The sequence below is a fragment of the Tenrec ecaudatus genome, chromosome 14 (assembly GCF_050624435.1).
Source record: "Tenrec ecaudatus isolate mTenEca1 chromosome 14, mTenEca1.hap1, whole genome shotgun sequence".
NCBI classification, from domain to species: Eukaryota; Metazoa; Chordata; class Mammalia; order Afrosoricida; family Tenrecidae; genus Tenrec; species Tenrec ecaudatus.
The window spans coordinates 43,866,673-43,883,856 of record NC_134543.1 but is presented as its reverse complement, the minus strand read 5'-3'; positions in this window follow the sequence as shown (position 1 = coordinate 43,883,856).

The window sequence follows — 17,184 nt, the reverse complement described above, 5'->3', positions numbered from 1 at the left end:
TGCTGGGACTGCAGTCACTTTCCGCGGTGACTTTCACCTCTTCTGGACCTGGGGGCAGCTCAGTTCTCATCCTTGGTCCTCTGTTATTCCCGTCTTTGGCCTCAATGTCAGTGAAGTCCTCAGTGGGGGAGAATCAAGTCCTAACAGCCCCCTTAGCTCTCTCTCACATTTCTGAAGAGCCACTGAATGTGGAGCCGGATCCCTCAGGCCCACGTTTCCATCCGTAAAAGGATGAACATAGCCTGTGTTCAGTCCTCCTGGGGCACAATCCTGCAAAACCACTTGGGGGCCACTCTGGTGGTGCCTTATTTTAAATGGTGCAGAGGAAATATCAGATCACTTTTAATTGCATGCATCTTAATCAATATATGCAAGTAAACGTGTGGCAGTGGTTTGTAGAAGAGGAATGTGTATGCACAAGGGCGCTTTCTGGAGATGGCAGCAGATTCCAACACTGACCTCCTTCCGCTCACATGTCAAGGTTTGCAGCCAGGCCTCCCACTTATCACTGGGCCTCGGTCTCTGCTCCTGACTTCTTAGGGTCTCAATTAAAAAACAGCTCAGCACCACTTGGGGTCAATTCTTTCTCACGGTAATGCTGTAGGGCAGGGTAGAACTTCTCCTGGAGTTTCTGAGACTGTCTGTCTTTACAGGAGTCGAAACCTCATTTTCCACTCCACAGAGGACTGGTGGTTTCCATGGCTAACCTCAACATTAACAGCCCATCTCCTACCTCCTGTAGGATCTCAACTAGCCTCTCTTTTTCAGAGGCCCTTACCAATTGAGAAAATCACCCCACAAAGAATTTGATGGGTGACATGTCATACCGGAGAAATTCCGAACTTGTGAAAATAGTTTACACAAAGAGGTGTGAATCACTGATAGAATTAATCCTGTTAAGGAGAATCGCTTGTGTCTTCTATTCTAGGATGTCTTCTAGTGTAAGATCCACCATTTATTGCATTTATTAATCATGTGAGGGGAGAAGGGCAGGAGGAGATAGCAAAAACCATTACATTCGTTGTATACATCCTTAATAGGAAACTATTCCAATTCAGGGGCAGGACATGCGCATTAGCCTTGAGAGAGTTGCCAAGGGGACCCTTGGTACTGTGGAAAGTGGGCTGATTGGAGAGCAAGGTGCCTGAGTGAGATCCTTTCCAGGGTCAACTGTGTAACCACAAACCAAATCACCAAATCCATTGACACTGACTTGATTCTGACTCGTCGTGACTGAATAGGACAGAGTAGACCTGCCCTGTGGGGCGTTCACGCTGTAATCTTCACAGAGGCCGCCGGTCACATCTTCCTCCTGTGGAGCAGCTGGTGAAGGTGAACTGAACTCTCCTACCAGGACATCTTTGTGCAATCATCGGCAACGGAATAACTTCTTTACGCCTCAGTTTCTTCATCTGTAAATTTGGGATGCCTCCATTTCTAGGTCGTTGTAAAGAGGAAAGGTTTTAATACCTATGGAGCATTTAGCACTGTACTTGGTGACCAACTAGCAAATATTATTATTAATCAGAGGAGTCTTTTTCTTTTTCCAAACCAATCTGATAGAATGGATAGAGTTCCTCCTTAGAAAAATATACATTAATGCAAACACCCAGAGTTTCCATTCAACTTTGGGGGATGTTTTTAAAGGCTCTGTCAAGTCCCCTTCTACCACTGAGCTTCTTGGTAGAATCTGGGGGCATTGTTTTGGAGAGAATAATAGCATTAGAGAACCTTGACTTTGGAGTCAGAGACCGAGGTCTTGACCCTGCCACATGCAACTGCTATCTTTGTGGGTGTAAGCAAAGTCCCCACGGCTCTGAGCCTCAGTGCTTCACATATAAGACGGGTACAATAATAGCAACACCGACGTCAGCAATCAGTTTGGTTTCAGTTTACCCTGGGATGCTTTTGCGAGGATTAAGCAAGATAAGCCGTGTTAGACACTTCCTGCAAGGAAATCCTGCATTATTTAGAAATGGGGAGTATCGCATTGATCCCTTCTCATTTCCAGTCACAAAAGAGCTCAGGGTTCATAGTCTGGCATCATAATTCTGACAGCTTTCCCCTTTCACACAGGCCAGGGGGAGAACAACAATATCAACACAAATTGCACAAACATCGAACAAATCGACAGGCTCTGGAACCTTCGGGAAAGCGTTGCTCTAGTGTGGTCGCTTCGTTCCAGCTCATAGTGACCTGTGCACAGGAGAGCATCGGACTGCCCGATCCTGAGCCACCCTGCCCGCTGTAGCAACCATTGTGCCAGTCCCTCTCTTCCTCTAGGTTGTTGACCCTCCAGTCAACTGCCTCCTGGTCTGCATACAGGCTTTGTATGAGCAATGTCACCCACAATTTGCCGTGATATATACAGTGACATGCCTTTTCCTAGTTCTGCAACACAGTGAAACATCTTTATGTATGCTCTGCTTTCAAGGTCCATCTGCTATCAGTCATGGTATCCCTTGTTCTACATTTTTATCTGAAAGCAACTTGAATTCCTGGTAATTCCCTGTGGCTGTACTGCTACAACAGTTTAGGATTTTCTTTGGCCAGGTTTATTTTAATTGTTGTGTTAGTCTGGGTACACTAGAGAAACAAATGCATAGACACTTGTGTGTGTAAGAAAGAGGTTTGTATACAAGAGCAATTGAATATTGAGAAAATATCCCAGCCCGGTCCAAATAAAGTCCTTAAGTTCAATATTAGCCCATATGTCCAATACCAATCTATAAACTCCTCTTCAGACTCATGAAATACATGCAATGATGCCGAATGCAGGAGAATCACAGGGCAGTGGGTTGGAAGTCTTGTGGATCCAATGGTGTTGTCAGCATCTCAGCGCTGGCTGGGGTCTCCACGTGGCTTCTCCATCATGTGTGTTGTCAGTAGAGCGTCTCAGGGAGTGAGAAGAGAGAGAAGTGTCTTCCACCTCCAAGGAAGAAATACAGGAGTTCCCAGAATTCTCAGGAGAAGGCCATGTCTGCACAGAGGCCTCACTGGCTGTGACACTATTGACAGACTAGACTCCACCCCTCCACCCCTTCACTCGTAATCCTCTCAAATTGACACCAGATTATGTAACTACCACAATTGTATAGTGATACTGTTCAATAACTTCTGTTTTCTATTGGATCGCCTTTCTTAGAAACGGACACGGATATGGATCTCTCCCCCAAGTCTAGACAAACAATGGAACGCTTCAATTTGTGGCATTTGTATCCACTTGTTGAAACATTTCCATGAGTATTTGTTCAGTTCTTAGAGTCTAGTTTTTTTTGGCAATGCCTTCCGTTCAGTTTAGACTTTCCCTCTCAAAACCATCAGTTCTTTTCATGTGCTACCAGCTAAAATTGGTGAACACCGGCCAATTCTTTTTGGTACAGTTACTCTGTGTATTACTTCCAAAGATCGTTCCTGCATTGTTTAGTGTTTTGCCCATCGTTCGGCATAAACGAGTTTGTTCCACCTCCCAGTGAGCCTGTGTACAACAGAAGGAACCTCTGCACCAACCCGCAACCTCCTCACAAGTGTTGTTGAGCTCCAGCCTATCGTCGCAGCCACTGTGCTAACCCCTCTTGTCAAGGGCCTTCCTTGTTTTTACTGAGCATGATGTCCTCTCCTGAGAACTGGTCTCTTCTGATACTATATCTGAACTAAGTCAGACAAAGTGTCGCCATTGTTGGAGCATCCTAATTGCACTTCTAAGACAAATTTCTTTGGTCTTTTGGCAGTCTGTGGCACTTTCCATATTCTCCATCAGCACCACAATCCAAATGCATTAATTCTTCTTCAGCCTTCCTTATTCAATGTCCAACTGTCGATATATACGAGGGTCAGGTGCACCTCAGTCCTCAAAGTAACATTCTTGTTTTTCAACACTTTAAAGAGATCTTGTGCAACAGATTTATCCAATACAAAGCATCCTTTGATTTCTTGGCTGTTGCTTCCCTGGCCATTGATTTTGGATCCAAGCAAGACAACTTGACAACTTCTCTCTTTCATCTGCTTCTCATAGTGCTGCCTTTCGGTCCAACTGTGAGAGCCAGAAGCCTGATGTATTTTAAGAAAACTTTTAACTGACCATTAGATCCAGCCTTGAGAATGCTGTACCGATCACTGCATCACACACATCTGTCCTTGTTAAAGGGTGCATTAAAAAACACTGAATATTTGAATAGTAGTTATCTAGGGGAGTCTGGGTTTTAGATTATCCTAATGTTTTAATTATCTTCTTTCTTCTTCCATTTCTATTTTGAAAATTTTATTTTATAATAAGCAGGTACTGTTTAACAAGCCTTATAATAAGTAGGCATTAATTTAACAATTAGTTGTTAGTCTGTATGCCAGCTGCTCTGCATTGAGAATATGGACAGCCTTATGGTTACCCCCATGATTTTAGAGTCTATAGGAGAATAAGGCACTGAATATATTCACAAATAATTATTTCCGATGACTCTAGAGCAGCGGTTCTCAACCTGTGGGTAATGATCCCTTTGGGGGTCAAAAGATCCTTTCATAGGGGTTGCCCAATTCATAACAGTATCAAAATGACAGTTGTAAAGTAGCAATGAAATAATTTTATGGTTGGGAGGTCACCACAACAATGAAGAACTGTATTAAAGGATCACAGCATTAGGAAAGTTGAGAACCACTGCTCTAGAGAGATGCCTAGGAGACTGTGAGGTCAAGGGGACTTGATCAGGCTGGGTCTGGGAAGGTTTCCCTGAAGAAAGGACACTAAAATTAAAATGTGAAGGAGGGGAGAGAAGCTGGGAGAGAGGAGGATATTCCAGGTGGAGGGAGAGCATGTGCAAAGACCCTGAGGCACGAGAACCCAAGGACCTGGAAATTGGCTAATATGGCTACAGCCTGGGGACAGAGTGGGTATATATATGGATAGGTTTATACAGGGATAAGGAACATAACAGCTAATTAGTGCACACAAGCAGTACAGAAGGCTCAGTTCAACTCACTTTTGTGGAGCAGTTAATATACTGAAAGTCCTTCAACTCATAGAGGGGGCTTCAGCTCAAGTCAAGGAAAAAGACAGTAGAGTCTTCATTCAGGCAGAACAGGCAGAGTCTGCGTGAAGGTAATAGACAGCAGGGTGAAAGCAACAGTCAGTAGCAATGGAGCTTAGCGAAGCAGGCCCAAATGGATATCTAACAAAAACAATGCAAGGTGACAAGATCTTCCACCCTTAAGCTCAAGCGATGTACACACCAGCAGCATGGCAAAGCAGTTTTCGACAAAGTCTCAAGCTCTAGTTACATGGTCCATGGGTTGGCTTGGCCCACAGGTAGTGTAGTGCACAGCTTGAGGCAGAGAACTAGCTAAAGCAGCAGCATGCTGATCTGATCACCAGAGAGCAAGAGAGAGAGGGGCGGGCCTTGCAGATCCATTTCTTTCTTTGTCCTTCAATCAAACTGCAACCTGATTAATCTCTGTCCACGTGTTCCTATTGGCCAGGTTGACACAATAAACTTAACTATCACAAAAGCTATTTCCAATTAGGAAAAAATAAAATTATTTCAGGCATTTATTATGTATACTTTAGGAATTCTTGGACTTGGATTTTAAGGACAACTCAATCATGTACTCATCATGTACTCTTAAAATATTACACACATTTTCAAATAAAGTCTTTTCTCTTGAAACATTTCAGAGTCCTTGATTCATGGAGTCTGGGGTAGTGAACCCAGACAATTTGGGACATGGAGTGTGCTGGGAAAGACAGGAACATAATGGCAGAAGACTGAATAGCAAGAGACCCTCTCGGCCCACATGCCTCAGGGAGTTGTGGTATTTGCTCACCACATGAGCGTTCTGTCATGACACTTCATGTGTGTGGAAATGCAAAACAATTTGATTCCCAGACCAGCTGTGGTCAAAACACAGCTGGACAAAAGACAGCATCTAGAACTTGACAAATTGTGAGACTGCTTTTCAGCTCCTGGGTGCAAAGCTAGGTCACTGTCATGCCAATTAGCTGTAGTTCAAGCTTGGGTGATGCTCTCAGGGACCTCTAAAAGTATATATCCCGAAATGATGTGCTAAGAATACTAACCGGCAACACAGTGCTTACATTTGCTGAGACGTTTTTGAGTGTGCGTGTGTGTGTATTTGAGATTTAATATTTTTTAAAACCCACTGTGCTCTGAAATCTCAGGAAATTGCCATATCAGAAAGCATTAGCCACTTGGTTGCTGAATAATAGATGAGCTGTTTCCAGCAAACGCTCCTCTCCAGTGTTCCTAAATCAACGGGGCCCGCCTTGACCTCCGATTGTTTGAATGGCAGCAGTGACTGCCAAAACACACACAAGCCCCTGGAGGAACTCGAAGGTTTAAGGGCTCTGGAGCTGCAGGAAGAGACATCTGGTAGCCAACCTTCCCCTGTAATGAGGCGTTATTAAAATATTCACATCAGGAATTGGGACTTTTGTCGGCCCTCCACTAGTCTTCCAACCTGTTACCTATTATGCCTCATGCTTTATATACCCCTGACTACCACAAGAAGAAACTTGTGAGTGTTCTATAAAACCTGCCACTGACATCAGGGTGGGTCTTTGAGGCTTATGGTTATCCTAATAAACCAAGGAATGTGTAACAGGCTGCAGCCAGCAGACCACCAACTACTTTATTGTTTAAGCACAAAAGCAAAACGCTGGTGGAGCTACTGTACCTGAGATGAGACTTGTGGCTGCCTCTTCACCCTGGGAGGCACTGGTATGCACCCCGCTTCAGACTACAGCTGTATGTTTCTTGTTTCCCTCCTTGTGATGAGTCTACTAAGTTACACACTTAGACAAGAAATATCTACTGATGCCGTGGTTATGAATTACAGATTGGAGCCTGCAAATCAATTCAGTTATTTTAAAACACACACACACACACACACACACACACACACACACACACAAATTCAAACCAGATCTGAAAGGCCAGCTTTTCACAGCATAAGCTTGAGGCAAAGGAGGAGATGGGCAGATGGATGGGTAGTCAGGCCAGCCCTGGGGTAAGGTGGAAGGAGGTCCCATGTGCCCCAACTAGCCCTTCCCTTCTTCAGGGTTACCTTCAGTCACCCCATTGTGTGTTGCAATGCCTGAAGATACGCAAGTAGTATTGCAAAGACCAGCAGTGTCACCTCTGGAGGAGGAGTCTAAGTCTCACTGACTTTGGCTGTGTCACCATACAAAGACCACCGTGACTGGTAACGTGGAGGGCCAGCCAAGGACGGCTTGGCACAGGGCTGCGACAATGGACTCGCTCGAAGCCTCCATCCTCAAAACCAGGGCCCTTGAAGGGACAGCGTTTCCTTTTGTTTTACACAAGGTCACGTTGTGGGAGAGCTGAGCGGACAGTCACTAACAGCCACCTTCATTTCTGGGACTCCGTACTCTACCCTGACAAAAGCTTGAAGGCAGCAAAGGACCCATTTCAGTAGGCATGATGGCAGGCATGTCTCAAAAGAATGGATTGAAAGGATGGAATGAAGGAGCTCTATGGCTGGGGTTGGCCAGTCAGGTGACTCAAGGAGTGACAGTACCACAGCACACAGGGAGGGGCCTGTTCCCACGCTGGCACCAAACTGGCGCCCAGGATGATGCTCTAAGGGAATCCAGCAGGAGCTTCAATAAAGGCAGTCTCCTAGGAGACCAGCAAAGGAAACCAGAACAGGCCACAAAGGGCCGAGAATTCATGGCAGGGGCATGTCGAGAATAACCTGCCCAGGACAGACATCAGACTGTTCAAGAAGTTACCTGGGGCAGGTGCATTAGCATCTGCACCCTAAGTCTGAAAAGAACATTAGAAGGCATGTGAGTATTTATTTGTTCAATCCTAAAGGGTTTCCAAGCATCGGGGAGCCAATCTGGGTGTGGAGGGAAGAGAGCATTTCTCTGTTTCCCAAACGAGAACCAGCGTGTGGTGGCCCACTGCTCCCCAGGATGCTTGCTGATGGAGTGGGCCCTTCCCAGGAGACCCAGCACACAGGATGCCAGTGGGTCTTCTCTTCTCAATAGCCTCTCTGCCTCTGCTTTTGCTTCCTTCAAGCCATCATCTTCTGCAGACCCATCTGACTCATCGACCTAAGGAAGGAAACTCTTGCTAACACCTGCCCTATCGCACTGTGTTAGTCTGGGTGCATTAGAGAAACACAGCCACAGATACTCGTATGCATGAGAAAGAGTTTAATATAAAGGTTAAGTGCACATGGAGAAAACATCCCAACCCAGTGCTATTCAAGCCCACAAGTCCAACATTAACCCATATGTCCGACACCAAATCCACAACGTCCTCCTCCATCTCACAAAGCACACACTATGATGCCGACTGCAGGAGAAAAGCCGAATCAGTGAACGTGTAAGCATCTCAGCGCTGGCAGGGGTCTCCACGTGGCTGCTCCAGCACCCAGGGCTGCACTGGAGTAGGTCCATGTGGCTTCTCCTCAGGGTTGTCTTGCAGGAAGTGAACCTTGCCAGCTGAAGTAGGGAACTGGCTAAGGTAGCTGCACCCTGGTCTGACCATCACAAAGCAAGAGACCCAAGAACTTGAAAGGCAAGGCTCATTTATCCCTCTGCCCTTCAATTAACCCCACATGTGTTTATCAGCCAGGTTGGCACAACAAACTTTAACTATCTCACTCACCATCTCCTCCAGCCAGGGCCCAAGCACCATGAATGGGCCTTTGGAGTCCCTGAAACCTCACCTCTTTTCAGCACTTCACCTTGCCCTTCAGGGTCCAATCGGAATCTCAGCTTCTTGACTTGAGCTTTTCCAGGTGTCCTTCCAGCCCCGGGAGATCCGGTGTTCTGCCCACACTGCTGACCAGACAGACTCTTACTGGAGAAGGTAGTGACACTCGGGCAACAGTGACCCCTCCCAGATGGGCTGCCCGGGGACTCAATGCGTCACATAGGCCCCTCCATCGCCTTCTCCCCACATCACACTGAAATGCGCATCTCCCTACCTTGACTGAGAGCACCAGGGAGCAGGAGTTGTCCCTTCACTAACCCTCCCAGGGCCTCCCAGGACAGTTCTGGGAAGGCTTGGCCTTCAAAAATATTTGATGAACTCAATGGTGACTTGTGAAAAAAAGAAAGTGCTCCTCCCACAGTGAAGTTCCTTAAGGTAGTAATTTTTTTCTTTTCTAATTCTAAAGGAACACAACCTATGCAGCTAGGTCATGGTCATGACTAGATATCCCTAGCTACTCCATGTCGACCTCAAACCCCAAGCCTTGGTTTAAATGAAAAGTCAACTGATTTTGAAAGCTAATCAACCAATTGAACGCTTTGCTGGAATGTCGGGAAGGACTCAGACAGGAAAACCAAAGTATGGTGCATCTGACTGAGAGAGGCATTCAAGCGTTAACCAGCAACGGAGCTGAAGTCCCACAGTTACCTAAAGAGAGCAGTGGGTCATTGGAGAGGTGACCTAGGTTCATCTCTAGGTCCCTGTGGGCCTTGTTTTTCTATAATTCAACAACAGTTGTCAAGTCCAGGCTCCTTCATCACCAACATGTGGAGACATAATTAGTCAACGTCATTTCACAGTTATGAGGCTCCAGGATTACCCAGTTTAGTAAGGGAGTACGGAATGAAATGGGCCAGATACAGCTCTGACATCATTATTTATTGCCTGAAATCAATGTATGGTAAGATGGCTTTATCTTGTTGGCCTCCCTCAGCCCTGCTGTCCTGCTCGGCTGGACCACAGAGTGCAAACTACAGCCATTGAACTGAAGCTCTCCCCACCCCCACAACACACCACCTTACATTCCCACCCCAGCCCACAGTTACTGGAAAACTCAAATTCTAACATTCAGCACGTTATCCCAACCATCAAAATAAGTTGGGCTTGGTTTATCCTTTGGAAAACTATTTGCTGAAAATCAAAAAGTTGTCCGTCAGTCAGGAAAGAGGCTAATGATGTGCCCACGGCAGTGTAAACAAAGCAGCAGTATTGGTGGGCTCTGCCCAACCTGTTCAAGCTACGAATGCACTGCTCTTGGATTTCCATGATGCCACCACCTGGGTGGTCTAAAGAAGAAACGTCCATGTGGGCAAAAGGAGACGGACATGCCTCAGAAACTCCAACTCCCATTCGAAAGTACCCAGTGCAGGGCATCAGTGTGGACAACCGACTGGTCAATAAAAGCTCTCGGACAATGGGCCCACAGCCCTGGCTGAGGCTGCAGCTGCAGACTCAGGAGGAAGGCTTTTTAACTTCTGTCAATCTACGCATGACACACCCTGCATGCTGAAAAGGATGGAAACCTTTGCTATGGGTTCCAGCACAATGTAAAGAAACTGCCACTCTCACAACTGGACCAATAGATCATCTGATAAATAGGGGAAATATTGAAGTTGTCAAGGATCTCATCTTGTTTGGACACATGCTTGCAGTGGGCGTATCTGCTGGATGAGACCTCTTTGAAGTACTGAAGAGGAAAGGGATCACTTTAAGGACAGAGGGGCACCTTTTTGCAGTCCCATCATATGCATGTGCAAGTTGCATATTGAGTAAGGAAGACCAAAGAATAGATTCATCTGAATTATGGTATTGGCAAAGAATGCTGAAAGTACTATGGGCTGCCAGTAGATGGTCCCTTAAGGGGATTGAAATGGTTAAGTCAAACTGTGAGGGTGAAGGGAGAGTGAAAGGGTTAGCCTGCTGGTAGTTAAAATACAAGAAATATAACCATATCAGATTGCGTTGTTGGAAATAAAAAAATGTAGCAATCCCCTTAAAAAAAATGCTCTCACCCGGCCCCGCTCCTACCATCATGCTTGCTCCCCCCTGCCCCACCACACACACACACACACACACACACACACACACACACACACACACACACATAGAATGTAAAGCAGAAACCCATCTCAACCAATGGATCAATGTATGGAGGGAAGGACCCATTGGAAGCCCTGACATTGTAAGTAGCACGTTTCAGTTGAGCTGCTGTGGTTCTGGATCAAGGCCTCCGACACCCACCCATCCCCACTCTGAGCTCCAGCCACAGAGCTCGGACGGTGACTGCAGTCTCCACGCAGTTCCTTCCCCTCGAACAAGCCCTGCTCCGAATCAGGGCCCTCTCCAGCCACCATGCTGGTCAGGGCGCCAGGCGAGCACAGGCACCAAATGAAAGCAGGTGTCTGTCCCACCTCTTTGAAGCGAACATGTTACTGGGAAAATGAGGAAGGCCGTTATGAAAAGATATCACGGTAAAGTGAAAGCAAGTCTTGTCAGTATCAGTGTGCTGACACGGGGGCTTCGAGTAGTCACCATGCTCCCATTGGGTGTGTCCTTATGGAAGTCGGGGAGAGAGCCGAGACGGTCAGCTCCCACCAAGATTTCCAGTCTTGGAAACGCACAGCGGGCAGTTCTGGTCTGTCCCATGGGGTCACTAGGAGTCAGGAGGGACTCAATGGCAGTGAGGTTTTGATGGTGCAGGTCCCCCGCAGCAGGCCAGCCCTCCCCTTTTCTAAAGCCTTCTGCTGGCCTGGCTGCAGCTGAGCCTCCTTCTTGCTTCTTCTTAGGGCCGTGCTTGGTTGGGAAAGGAGGAAGAGCATCCTTTCCGCCAACGGCCCTCCACAAGGGCCCCTGCCCTCAAGATCCGGTTCAGGTGAATTTGTTCTGAGTTCTGAAAGAAGAAACTGCCATGGCTACAGACTAACTTCCACAGAAGGCTTGGACAACCAAGATGCCTGATGAGTCTGCCAATGCCTGAGGCCAAGCTGCACTCACCAATGAGCTCGTTGGCTGAGAATCATCTGGACGATCACAGATGCATCCAGCTTGATAGCTTGATCATGACTCACAGAAAAGAGATGACGAAGATGGCTTAGTTGCCCTTGTGCTGAGTAACCCAAACCCACCACCGCAGGGGCCCCCGACAGAACTGGAATTTATTTCTCACAGTTCAAGGGGCTAAAAGTCCAAATCAGGGTCTCAGTCTTGTTGAATTCTTCTGGGGACCTCTCTCCTACTTTCAGGCCAGTTGGCAGCAATCTTCTGTGCTTGTCCATGTCTGTACTCCCCCTTATAAGACGCCACTCAGAAGTGATTCCCTCTGGAGCCCAGTCTGGTCTGATCTGTTCTCATTTACACAACAAAAAGAAACACCCAGTTCCCAACAAATCTTGTTTATAACAGCAGTACCACAAAAACAAACAAACTCGGTGTGACTCACAGTGATTCCGTAGGACAGAGTAGAACTGGCCCTATGAGTTTCTGAGACTGTAACCCTGTCCAGGAGTAGAAACCCATCTTTCTCCCAAAGAGTGCTCGTGGTTTCAAACTGCCAGCCTTGTAGATCGCAGCCCAACTCCTAACCACCAAGCCACCAGGGCTCCAGCTGTACTACTGGACTTAAAATCAAAATAAAATAACTCACTGCCACCTAGAAGATTCCATCTCGAAGCCACCCTAGAGGACAAAGTATAATTGTCCCTGTGGGTTTCTGGGACTAACTCTTTTCGGGAGTAGAAAGCCTCGTTTTTCCTTTGAGAAGTGGCTGGTGGTTTTGACCTGGTGCAGGGTTGAGGACTTCCATATTTCTTTTTAGGAAGACAGAAGTCAACCCACAACAGTATATATACATGTTGACCAGGAAGAGTGGAACTAAGTTAAAATTTTATCATCTGAATTAACTAATTTCTCCAATAGAGTGAGAATTTTTGAGACTTCAAGCCTTCTGTCCCTAGGCAGAGTCATTATTGACGTATCCACGTGCCAAAAATGTGGTCCCACTTCTCAAAAGACACCGTCTTTTGTCCTCAATCTCTGAGGCCCCCACATCTTCACCCACATTTCTTTGTTCTGTAACTCGAAGGAAGGGAACACAGCCCTTGCTGGAGAAGGAAGGCTGCCTTTGAGTGTGATGGACAAGAGTGACCTCTGCTGGACAAACGAGGAAAACGAGCGCATCCTGGGACTGAACTAGAAAAAGAAGAAATACCATGTTTCCAATAGAGCTTCCAGAGGAGAAAATAATTGTTCACCCTTTTTAAAAATAACCTTTAAAACTTTATGGGATTAAAAAATAAACCCACGAGCTTTGTTTTATTTTTAAGATTCCTAGAAACAAACTTTGCTGAGTGTTAGCAACTTGTACAACTCCTCCATACTTAGGTTAAGTGATTTTTTAAGAGCTCTGTATATTCTGCTCGTGGGTTCTAAGAGCAGCTTAACAACCTAATGGCTGAACTGTTTCTTTTCTATCTAATTACCTGCCAGTGCTCCAAATTATTTGTGTACAGGCAAGAATGTATCTGCTTAGAGAATGATAAACCTGGGTGGACTTCAAGACAGTTTTCAGAAAAGAGGGTGTGTTTGAGGTAGGTCGCCGGGGTCAGAAGCATTCAAAGAAAACTTGTCACATCTTGCCAGACTTTTTCCCCCCTTGGCTGTAGTGGAACCCAAATATGTTCAGAGGACGTCTTGGCAGTTGAGTGCTGAAAAGAAAGCATGTTTCCTGATACACATGCGTAGCCTGTGGCATTCGAGTCTATACTCTGCAGACATGTGTTCGCTGATGGGTTAAACCGCTTTGAACCCCGGCCTGAACCTGCACATGCACCCTCCAGTTTGAGCCCATGCTGCAAATATGCATTTCCACCCTGGAGTTTGATTCTGGAGGAAGCTGATTGTTAGAGCGTCCCAGGTGGTTCTTCTGCAGACATAAGATCTGGTTGAGAAGCAGATTCTCCTTCAGCGGATCTGGCTGGAAAGGCACAGCCTTAGCACGAGGTCAAAGCCGCCCCGCTTTGCAAGGTTCTCTGTGCGCTTTATTTCAGGGCATGGAGAAGGCAGGGTTGGCTGGTTAAATTCGCCACCAACTAAAAGGCCTATTTAAACTGGATTCTATTGCCCCCATTGCCACTACCTAAGAGGCAACTTTGGGCAAGTGTTCTAGATTCCCTAAGCCTCAGTTCCTTCCTTCTCAAATGGGGCTCCCACTTCAAATGGTATTTGGGAATGAACTGAGACATAGGGTGTCCGGTGCTTACCACCAAGCGTGGGCCATGAACATCAGCAAATGGGAGCTCTCATTAATGAGGGCGAAGGAAACTGTCCATAAGCAGGCAGTTGCCCTTCCTTCCTCCCTCCCTCCCTCCCTTCCTACCTTCCTGCCTTCCTTCCTTCCTTCCTCTCCTTCCTCCTCCTTTCCTCCCAACCCTTTCTTCCCTCCATTCTTCCCCCTATCATCTTCTCCTTCCCTCCCCTCCTCACTTTCTCCCTTCCTCTCTTTGATGGTCTTTCAACCAATATTTATCAACTCTATGTGCCAAGCTCTATGTTAGGAAATGAATAGGATATGAAGCTGGAAAAGAGATTTTACCTAACCCCCAGAAAGTGTTGCATCTCTCCAATATTTTATTGTTTGCATATGGGCAGTGATTCCCAAGAAGCATGCTGGTGGCATCGTGGTTACCAGTTAGGCTGCTAACTGCAAGGTCAGCAGTCCAAGACCACCAGCCACTCCGTGGGGGGAAGATGAGGTGTCCTACTGCCATCAAGAGTCATGGTCTCCAGGTATCAGGCATCAAAGAACAAAAAATCATATCAGTGGGTGCCCACCTTCCTGATATGATCACTGAAGGCAAATGTGTGCATAAGCAAAGGTGGTGAAGAAAGTTGATGGTGCCCAGCTATCAAAAGATCTAGTATCTTGGGGTCTTAAAGGCTTGAAGATAAACAAGCAGCCATCTAGCTCAGAATCAACAAAGCCCACATGGAAGAAGCACACCAGCCTGTGTGACCACGAGGTGTCAAAGGGATCAGGGACCAGGCATCAAAGAACAAAAAATTATGTCATTGTAAATGAGGGTGAGTGCAGAGTGGAGACCCAAAGCCCATCAGTAGGCAACTGCACATCCTCTTACAGAAGGGTCACAGGGAGGAGACGAGCCAGTCAGGGTTCAGGGTAGCAATGATGAAACAAACATACAGCTTTCCTCTAGTTCTTAAATGCTTCCTCCCCCCACTATCATGATCCCAATTCTACCTTACAAACCCGGCTAGACCAGAGGATGTACACTGGTACAGATAGCAACTGGAAACACAGGGAATCCAGGACAGATGATCCCTTCAGGACCAGTGGTATGAATGGTAATCCTGGGAGGGTGAGGGGAGGGTGGAGTAGAAAGGGGGAACCGATTACAAGGATCTACATATAACCTTCTCCCTGACGAACAGACAACAGAGTGGGTGAAGGGAGATGTCGGACAGTGTAAGATATGACAAAATAATACTAATGTATAAATTATCAAGGGTTCATAAGGGAGGGGAAGCGTGGAGGAAGGGGCAAATATAGAACTGATATCAAGGGCTCAAGCAGAAAGCAAATGTTTTGAGAATGATGATGACAACAAATGTACAAATGTTCTTGACACAATGGATGGATGGATGGATTGTGATAAGAGTTGTACGAGCCTCTAGTAAAATGATTTAAAAACTAAAAAGAGAGTTATGGTCTTGGAAACTGACCGGGGCAGTTTGACTCTGTCCTACAGAATCGCTATGAGCTGGCATCGACTTCATGGCTGTGAGGGGGTTATCTCTCCATGGACCGTTTAAAGGCCCTTTCAGATGGCCAGGTGTCTCTTCAGAGGGCCTCTTGGTAGACTCAAACCTCCAACCTTGCAGTTAGGAGCACAGCATATTTGCACCCTCCCAGAGCCCCACTGCCACCCAGCACACTTCCAAATGGACCCCTGAGCTCGACGGGAGCCATTTTCCCGGCACTGACCAGGATTCAAGGTGTGGGCCCAGACCAGAGCAAAACCAGCCCCCTCTAAAACCCCCTTCTCAGGGTTGCCCTTTAACTTCTTGGCAGAATTCAGCGGGGAGTTTCTCCTCAGTAAGCAGATTTGAGGCCTCACGTCCACCCAGTAGCCAAGAGGTTAATTGAAAAGGTTTCAATGATTATTTATATGCCACCCAAATCTGGCCCTGCCTGTCCTTTGCACGTGGCGGTGTTTCTGAGGGGATCACGAGACGAACTTGACACTGGCGTGACTTCCATGAGAAGTCGGAGGAGTTGGGAATCCATCCTTTTGAACTGTGCCGACCAACCCCAACCTTTCAACCCATTCTTCAGGCTGCTCCTAATCCTCACCCCTGTCTTCCTTAGGAGGGGCCAGTGGGGGGTGAGGCAGAGTTTGCCTTCTCTCAGATGGAGAGATCACTCTCTCCCCCTGCCCCCCACCCCAGGGGAGGCAGGAAAGGATAGAGATCTTCTCAAATAGAGTTGAAAATAACAATACTACTCAGCATTTCCACTCCACCTTTCATCTATAGAGCTCAAAGTACTTGACAAACATTAATTAATTCTCAAAACGCTCTTGTGAGGTGAGTAAGGGTATTATCTATGTAATAATATATAAATACTGGCTGGCTCATGAAAGACGCCACTTGAAAGGGACAATTCTGCAGGATCAATTTCAAAAACAGCCTCCTCACCTGGTCTAGACTTAATACTTTCATGTACCAGCATCGGCGGGGCCAAATTTCCTAATAACACGCTACCGCAGGGGGAGCAGACCCCCCTTTCAAAGTCGTTTCCTTAGTGGTGGTTAACAGTCTCATCTGTTTGGGGGGGACTTTTTAATGCTCAGACATGCTGGGCAGGGTTTCCTCACGAGAAGCGCGGGTGATGGTGGTTGCTACAGTGGAATGGTGAGGATTTGGGCCCCAGCTGTACAGGCACGTGAACTTGGGAGGCATGGTAATCATTTGAAGGTCTCTGTCATGTCGTATATTACCGTTTTACATGATGGAAAAATACTTAATTTGCAACATTAGCTTGCAGAACAATTAGGGAGCGTGCTGTAAAATCATAATTCTATGACTTGTCAAAGGAGCCGCCGGGAGATAATGTCTCCTCACCCCGGCACAAGAGACACCAAAACCTGGGAAAGTCTGACCCGGTGTGAGGACAGTGCCCCCCCACCCCCCACTTCAGAAAGTTCACGCTGCATCCATCATTCAAAGGGACAAGGCAATTTTTCATTTTTTTTTTCCAGTCTCCCATGACCATCTCCCTCAGCAAGCAGGAGACTGGCTGTGGGCCACGTTCCGTCCTCATTTCGAGTCCCTGGGCACCTCCTCTCCGCGGTCACATTGATGGAGATGCAATCGGCTTTTTATACTCTGTGTCTGTCCCTAAACTCCTGCA